This window comes from Cupressus sempervirens, chromosome 10, assembly GCF_028749045.1.
Source record: "Cupressus sempervirens isolate cs-2001-9-10 chromosome 10, ASM2874904v1, whole genome shotgun sequence".
NCBI classification, from domain to species: Eukaryota; Viridiplantae; Streptophyta; class Pinopsida; order Cupressales; family Cupressaceae; genus Cupressus; species Cupressus sempervirens.
In genome coordinates this window covers 234,664,559-234,672,692 of record NC_143127.1, presented here as the reverse complement: position 1 = coordinate 234,672,692, position 8,134 = coordinate 234,664,559, and the positions used below count along the sequence as shown (strand labels likewise).

General features: G+C 32.5%; 1 long non-coding RNA gene across 2 annotated transcripts; it reads left to right on the top strand.

Moving 5' to 3' along the window:
- The first annotated feature begins 6,864 nt into the window (after nt 1-6,864).
- Nucleotides 6,865-7,831, top strand: LOC149533501 (uncharacterized). Of its 2 annotated transcripts, none has more exons than XR_016357173.1 (2): nt 6,865-7,267; nt 7,587-7,831. It is a non-coding gene; the product is annotated as an uncharacterized LOC149533501 (long non-coding RNA). The 2 variants fall into 2 exon arrangements; XR_016357172.1 differs by having other exon boundaries at nt 6,877-7,267; nt 7,542-7,831.
- Nucleotides 7,832-8,134: the final 303 nt, after the last annotated feature.

Sequence of the window (8,134 nt, the reverse complement as noted above, 5' to 3'; positions counted from 1 at the left end):
TGCTGCCAAATCCTCCAAGATCTATATTCTATTACTTTTTTACTTACACATAGTGATATTTGGAGGCCTATGATTAAACTATGCATTCCTCATATACTTGTTGATTTGGGACCAATAATTGATTAAACATTATCATAAGGGATTCTATGCATTAATGGCCAAAATGTTAAAACTTGGATGATTGTTAATCCTCATTGTTGATTCTTCCTATTGTCCTAAGAAGACCAAATAAACTATGGATGATTCATTTATTTAACAAGGATCAAAGTATTAATATCCATATTTTCTTTATTCTTGGTTCTTGTATCTTATAATGATCATTCATTGATTATACATGCTAATTTCTTGATTCCTTGGATGAGGTGACTTCTCTCTACTTTTATAACCTACAGTTTATTTGGGAATCCATCCATTGAATTATTGAAATATTTGATTTATCTATCATTCAATAAGGCTCACAAAATTCTAAAGATGTGTTACCTCTTCGGGTTACCTAATTTCTTTGGTTATCCTAATGATTTCATGACCTTGTAGCATGAAGTTAAGTTGGGGGTAATCCCTTGAATCTTGTGGTTCTTGGATGATTCCAAATCAAGCTTCATTTATTGTTTTGTTGTTCCTTTTAGCAAACCTCGACATGTGACATCTCTACAATTCAAGGTATGTGTTCTTATGTTAACAAGCATTGTTATTATATGAACACAAGAGTTTATTTGTATTTATCCATTCTATCAAGTATCAATTCATAGTAATAACTCTATCTATCATTTGTAATACTAAATAACCTACTTAATAATAGAGTTGTTGAATGGATGATATTCATTTACTATGCTTGATATGCTTGGTTTTGAGAATATGGTTACAGGTCCCTTGATATGGTGTGATGATCTTAGAACCAATACCAGTTAATGATGCTTCTCTACACAAGAATTCCATAACACACCATGCTGGCTTTGTTCACATTGTGTGGGCTTGCTAACTATATGGTGCATATCCATTTCACCGGTGCTTCACTATTCAAGATCACATGCAGATTTTAGCATAAGAGTGTTTAGCACCTTGAGATGAGATTTCTTGTCTTTGGTGATTTATCACTTGGAGGAAAATATGCAGCATGGTCTATGAGATTTATGAATATTCAAGAACACTTCTAAAAATACTTTGAATATAGTGCGAGCTACTACACTCCTTCCTTGAGTTGTGTCTCTTTAGAGTTCTATGGACACAATGGTGACTACTATTGATTTTCACTCCATACTCATGTATTTTGTAATGAAGGTGTGCTACTCGCAACTTTACATTTTCCTACAATGGATATTTCACAAGCTTCACAAGAATAGGGTTTCATATCTTCAAGAGATGTCTTCTTATTCAGTCAGCATAGAGAAATATGAGAATCATCATCCTTGTGAGTAGTTCTTTCATCCAAGTGTGCTAGTATGTTCCCAAGTTCTCCAAGCAGATTTTAGATTCAGTGGTGAAGAGATACATCAATCAAAAATGTTTCAAGTGCAATGGTTTGTGGTTCCATTTTTGATGAGGTTATTCTTGGTGATCATTTCAAGTTCCTTATGCAATCAAGTTTCAACAGTGCGTTCTACAAGGTCATGGAAAAAACTCAAACTTTGGATGGTATCATTTTTCATCATCCATGTAAGGATTTCATTTCTTTGGTCATTCTATGCAGTTATTGAAAAATTGAAAAAAAAAAAGAAAAAAGAAAAAAAACAACAAAAAAAAAAAAGTAATAAAAGATCCAACAATGAAAACCTTCGGGCATTGTTGGCCAGTTAATATCTGAAAACCGATTTTTGGCGGATGTTAACTGCAAAATAAATTCTTAGTGGTGAAAACTATTTTTATAGCACCATTAAGCATTCAGTGATTGAAAATTGACTTGCCAGCAATCACTTGTCTTTATCAAAATTTATTCAAAAAAAAAAAAAAAGGAAAAAAAAGAAGAAGCAATAATTGGTGTTATTGGTTTTTCTACTAATCATTCTTTTCAGGAACACTCATTGGTTTCAGTGGTTCTTTTCACCTCCTGTCACTCACTTCTACAACTCTGCTCCTCTTCAACGTGATCCTCACATCTTTGATCACCCCTAGTGCATGTTGCACAACCTGTTGAGGTGTTTCAGTGAATTTTGGTACCTACTATATGATCTCCAGTGCTTCATTTGATAATGGTGGCCCCACAGATTGCCCTCTTTGTCCCATGTTCCATGATTTCTTCTAGTGGTCTTATCTTTGCTACTTTCAGTCAAATGGTGGTCTTCTGTGCTATTGCAATACAGTTTTGGGTGCCTTTCTCTATTCATTTTTAGTTGATTCATCACTTTTCGTGGCGACAGTTGCTGAGTTACTCCATTTGCCCACCTTGGTCTCTCTACCCATGCATGTTGGTAAAATAATCAATTTTGTTTTTTTTTCCTTATTTTATCTCTTAACTTTATTTGTATTGCTTATTATATTGATCACTATGCAACACACCTACATACCCTCTCCTTGTTTCTCATGGATGGTCAACCTTTAAGTTGGGGGAAGGAATGTCACCCTATTATATTCCATCTATCGCTCTTACTAAACCCACTATATTACCCATTATATCCATCCTATAAGAACCTTTGCTTAATCTCTCATCTCTCCTATTTCACCCATTTAAACTCCTCTTGTGCAAATTGAGATAAACTCTCCTATATTAAACCTTTTGAACCATGATGCTATAAAAAATGAAAAGAAATGAAAAAGAAAAGAGAAAAGAAAAATAATTTATGAGATATCCCTATTGAGGAAGAAAAATAACAAAGCTTGTCATGTAAGGCCAAGAAAGGGATTTGTGTTCATCTATGAGTTATCATGGTTCAGAGTGCAGACAAAGTCTAAATCCATAAATCCAAGTGCTTTTAATTCAAACTAAAGGCCTCATGATCATAATGATTGCACGAGGATGTGCAATAAGCTAAGTTGGGGGGAATGATGAGAGCCAATTATAACCTATTTAATGCTCCATTTTAATCTATCTTACGCACTTTCCTACATACTTCTCTATTCCATTTGTATCCCATTTCATTCCATTTTACCATTATAATGTTGCATATAGTTTAATATAATTAAGTAGCATTTAATATTGTTTTGGGATTAATATATGGAAAGTTCATTATTGATTATGTTTTACTAATCTTTACTACTGTAGCATGTTGATTTGTTGTTGTAGATCTTCCTATTAGTTAACAACCTCCTGTCGCCTATCAATTGGGACTGCAGCTTCCTATCGCCTTCTTCACCTTCTATGGAGGAGTCTTATTGGTAGTTATTTGGAGTATTTTCTATTCCAACAATATTGACTAAGGAATATGTTGAAGAAAATATAATGATATTATTATATTTATTAGAATTTTGCAAGAAACCACAATTCAAACATTTTCTATAGTCAATATTGCGTGGTAGTTTCTGAGCAAATGAAGACGAATCTGAAAAATCCAAGATATGGGTTTTGTCTAGAATAGAGCCAATTCAGTTCTAGCGTGGCCCAAATCTTCAGAAAGTGAACAAAAAAGGAGTTATGAGTGGTTTTCTAAAGGTCAATATTTCAGATTTACCATTTCGGCCAGATTTTGATATTGTTTATTTGTTATATTATTAGAAAATTAGTTTGCAAATAATTAGTATATTGTTAAGAAATTAGTTTATTGTGTTATAGAAAGAGTGGTCATCTATTTAACACTCTTTATTAAAAATAAAACAATAAGTTTCAGCCATAAAGACTGAACTTCCATGATAAAAATGGAATTGTTTGTTTTATATGTAAAAGGCTATATAAGACATCACATATTCAAGAGAGGAGAAGAAGAATGTATGAATCATAATATCAGAAATATATTATTGTGCTGAGCTGATTTAAGAGTTCTTTGAGCATTTTCTTCAATCAGTTTGTTGGGAGGAAGGGCGCCCACTCTCCAGTAGCTGATAGACTGTAAATAATTTATTCTTGTGTGTTTGGCATTTGTTTATTATGTTTTATATTGTTATGTTTGAAGTTTAATAATTTTTGTTAGTTAATATCATATTTTTATATTCAATGAGTGTTAATAATCTATTTTTATTTCAATGTTGCAGATCTAGTTGATATGGATTTCAGATTTGATTTCTATTATAATTTGTCTTACTTTTTGTACTGTAGCTCATGTATTGTAGTTTATGTAGAATTTTCATCATAGAATTAGAAGAGAAATAATTGTGCATTAAGGAATTATGTTATCAGATTAACCATCCATATCTTATGCATGTTTATGGTTTGTAGATCAGATTTATTCTTGTGTGTTCTAGATGCACTCATAATCCCTCATATCATAGGCAACATCCCTTGATGGCATATTGCTTGGACACCTTTCACTAGCTTACGTTCTCAGATTGACACGAATAGACCAAGCTGAATTTCATCATAAATTGTTAATTATTTCTTAATTATTTGCCCCAGTGTTGGCCTATCAACTTGTCTCTTATTTATGATAATAAATGCAATGCATATAAATTCTTACAACCATATGTATTGTGAGAGAGTTGCTATATAAGAAATGCCTACTTATGAGAAATACTTAAAAAAAAGTATTGATTCAATTATACCATGCCTAATTAAATAAAAAATGAGTTACACATGATCTAGGTATAAAAAAGATGTGGAAACTCAGTACCAAGAGATTATGATAGAAAATAGAAAGAAAAAAGTGAAATGTGTGAGATGTCTAAACAGGTATAACTAGAAAAGAATATTGGACGAAGAGATTCATAGTGACAATACAAATATGCATTAGATACATGAACAAACACAAAAATACAATCATAAATAAGTACTTGACAAAGAGGCCCATTGTGACAATGAAAATATATAATAGAAGTGGTTCATGGAGACGACATAAATATAAATGAGATGCCTGCACAAACATATAAATCATATAAGAAATGACTATATGATGAAGAGGTCAGTGGCATGAGAAAAGTTGCATTATATTATCCGGACATTTAGCCATATCTTGTAAGAGAAATAAAAAGTATATAGTCATTCCAATACTTAAATCAATAGATAGTACCATAAAACAACATAAAATCCAAATGCAAATATAACATCAAAACCATGATATATATATATAAATTAGAAACCAAAAGCACTATATTGAAAAAAAAAAAGTGCAAGAAAAAGGAATATTCAATAAATAAATATTAGTTTAAAACTATAAAGATTATTTTTAGAGAAAATCCAACCATACCCAATGAAATTTGAGGAGGTTGTCAAATATAACTTAAAAATCTTGATACAATATTGCTTGAAACCCTAAATGAAAAATCTAAAATGCTACCTAATTGGCAAAGAACTTGACAATAGGAGTCTAAGAGCAATAGTAATGGGGACATGTAAGGAAAAAGTGCCTTGATACATAGAAGTGTAGGCATCAATGTTCCACGGCTTGATGTTTTCTTCCTTAATTTGAATTGAGCAGCACCCTCCCTTCAAAGTCAATCATTCAGGAATGAAGAGAATGGGAAAATGAACAAATTAAAAGCCCCAAATAGCTATGTCAATTCAAGAACATGTCAAGCTAAAAAGTTGGGCACGAAAAAGGAAAAAACAAGTGAACCCTATGAGGAGGGGAAAATGATAGAAAGCCCCAAATAGTTGTGCCAATTCAAGAACATGTCAAGCTAAAAAGTTGGGTGTGAAAAAGGAAAAACCAAGTGAACCCTACAAGGAGGGAAAAATAAAAGAAATAAATATAATAATAGAAAGAGAAATATCTGGATGAGATTTTATTAGTGGGAATTTTTAAAAATTGGTGGACAATTTGCCCACAATAATTAGCAAAAATTGAGAGCAAAGCTCCCCCTATCGGCTTAATAAACTATCTGACAAGTCTAATGTTAAACAATTCAGACAAAAATTAAGGCCCTCTTTGTTTGCTATTAGACTTTTTGAGTGGATTCATACCCGAAAATAATAATAATAATAATATGACAATTTTCATGTGATAATTAGTAAAAATAGGGAGCAAAGCTCCCACATATAAGTCTAATATAAGTCTATCAGCTTAATAAACTATCCAACAAGTCTAATGTTAAACAATTCAGACAAAAATTAAGGCCCTCTTTGCTTGCTATTAGACTTTTTTAATGGGTTCATATCCTCTTTCCAACCAGAAAAAATAATAGAATAATAAGATTATATATTCACTTCATAAACTTATACCTTAAATATCTTAAAGAAGGAAGTTGAGGTGCTCCTATCTTGATAAATCTATAGTAATGTACACGCCCATGACTGTTCTATTTTACATCATTGTTGGTTTCTATGATGGAAAAACTATACTGTGAAGAACTTAAGGGGCCAAACTAATAATCCTTATTGCACAAGTTGAAATGAAACAAGCATCAAAGTGATTGCCACTAGCTATTATTAATATAAAATAACGAGAAATGTAATGCAAAATTTATCCTGGAACCCTTAAAAGTAAGAGGAAGGGCTGACTGTCACATCACACCAATTTCTGAGGCCTAATGTCTTGTTTCAGCAGTAAAGTCAGATTTATATATATAATCACTCATTTATGTTTTGCTGAATTGACTAAATTGTGAGGAAAGATGATGATGACACTTTTAAAATACTTGTACAAGCTAAATATTTATTTGTTTTTTCTCTCTCCCATGTGCACTTTAGATTTTTGGAATGTGATGAGTATGATTTGTGGCTTATCTCTGGCAACATGATGTCCCACACAAACATGAATGTGATACTGTCAGTATAAGAATTGGATCTGCCATGTGCTTCAAATCATATCAACTCAACCGTCTCTCAAAATATATCTTCAGAAACCCTAAAACAACGTATCTTCATTTCTCCATTACTCAAAAGTTTCCTCCACCACACCTGCAGCTCGGCACACTCCAACAGACGCTTCCACACTCCTCCTTGTGGGAGGAACGAGCCTAGAAGAGGCCTAATGGCACCATTTCCTGCTAACGCAGGTATAAATATGTTCTCAAAGAGACTAGAGCCCAAAACAAGACAGGATTCAGAGATCAATCCAACAAGTCCCGAACATTCTATCGTTTGTGCTTTTTTCACATAACAGAGAAGAGAAGTTCGTATAAATGGCCATCTTTGGAGATAGAAGAAAAGATTACAGAAATGATCATAATGGTGATGATGATGATGATGGCTATGACTATGATGATCAAGGTCCGGATTGCAACCCATCCGCCATTCTAACTTTAGGTATCTGCTCTGTTAAAAACTGAGTTTTTTATCATTTAAATTTTCAATCACTAGATCAATCAGGTCACCTATATTTATAGGCATGCACTTTAAGTTTTGATTTTTTAGTCAGACAGACTTTATCATATGACTTTCAAACTTATGAGATAAACTAATTCGACTTGTTTATAACCTTAAATCTTGACTTGGGTAAGGTTTAGGCAGCAACCATGTTATCGAAATTAGTTTTGTTTCTTTATATCCATTGATCTTGATTTGGGTATGGATTATGTAGCAATCAAGTTAATGCAATCTCCCTGGCTGACATTGATATTTTAAGAAAACAGAGAAGCTCTAATGTGAGAAACAATGGAAAAGATGTTTGTTTGCGGATCAGATATCATTGTATTTCTATGAGGCTTTTGAAAGCGGGCGGCCACTTTTGACAGCTTAGAACGTGGGTTTAGAAGATAGCTGATGGGTTTTAACGAACTTGTATAAATTCTTGAACTTTTGCGGATCTTTAGATAGTCTCTTTGAGAAGAATAAAAGTGGGGAATGAGGTTGGAATTCCAGTTTGTATCAGTCTTTTTGTAAAATATTATAGATTTCTTGTTTTGCATCTTTCTTTTCATATAAAAACATGGCAGGATGTTTTGCGACTTTCATTGTTTCATCTGATTAGTTATTGATGCAAAATCAAAACCTTCAAGATCCTAAATGGGCCAATCTCTATATTGCATGCTAACGATTATAGATTAATACATTTTAACATTGTTCTAGATAAGGGTAGCGATGGTGAAATTTATATCACGCACACCTTTTGTTTTTGTTTCGATAGATATACATCTTAACATTGTTTTACATAAAGGTTGAGATGGTGCAAAT